The sequence below is a fragment of the Saccopteryx leptura genome, chromosome 1, assembly GCF_036850995.1.
Source record: "Saccopteryx leptura isolate mSacLep1 chromosome 1, mSacLep1_pri_phased_curated, whole genome shotgun sequence".
Taxonomy (NCBI): Eukaryota; Metazoa; Chordata; class Mammalia; order Chiroptera; family Emballonuridae; genus Saccopteryx; species Saccopteryx leptura.
The window spans coordinates 34,649,252-34,650,033 of record NC_089503.1 but is presented as its reverse complement, the minus strand read 5'-3'; the positions used below and the strand labels follow the sequence as shown (position 1 = coordinate 34,650,033).

Genomic DNA, 782 nt, shown 5'->3' with positions numbered 1-782 from the left:
AAGAATTGACCATATGTTGGGCCACAAAAACAACATCAGCAAATTCAGAAAAATTGAAGTTGTACCAAGCATATTTTCTGATCATAAAGCCTTGAAACTAGAATTCAACTGCAAAAAAGAGGAAAAAAATCCCACAAAAATGTGGAAACTAAACAACATACTTTTAAAAAATGAATGGGTCAAAGAAGAAATAAGTGCAGAGATCAAAAGATATATACAGGCCCTGGCCGGTTGGCTCAGCGGTAGAGCGTCGGCCTGGAGTGCGGAGGACCCGGGTTCGATTCCCGGCCAGGGCACACAGGAGAAGCGCCCATTTGCTTCTCCACCCCTCCGCCGCGCTTTCCTCTCTGTCTCTCTCTTCCCCTCCCGCAGCCAAGGCTCCATTGGAGCAAAGATGGCCCGGGTGCTGGGGATGGCTCTGTGGCCTCTGCCTCAGGCGCTAGAGTGGCTCTGGTCGCAACATGGCGACGCCCAGGATGGGCAGATTATCGCCCCCTGGTGGGCAGAGCGTAGCCCCTGGTGGGCGTGCCGGGTGGATCCCGGTCGGGCGCATGCGGGAGTCTGTCTGACTGTCTCTCCCTGTTTCCAGCTTCAGAAAAATGAAAAAAAAAAAAAAAAAAGAAAAGATATATACAGACTAATGAAAATGACAATACGACATATCAGAATCTATGGGATGCAGCAAAAGCAGTGATAAGAGGGAAGTTCATATCACTTCAGGCATATATGAACAAACAAGAGAGAGCCCAGGTGAACCACTTAACTTCCCACCTTAAGGAACT

General features: G+C 48.6%; 1 non-coding gene across 1 annotated transcript; it reads left to right on the top strand.

The window, feature by feature from the left end:
- The first annotated feature begins 220 nt into the window (after nt 1-220).
- Nucleotides 221-296, top strand: TRNAS-GGA (transfer RNA serine (anticodon GGA)). The gene has a single exon. It is a non-coding gene; the product is annotated as a tRNA-Ser (tRNA).
- The last annotated feature ends 486 nt before the right edge of the window (nt 297-782 follow it).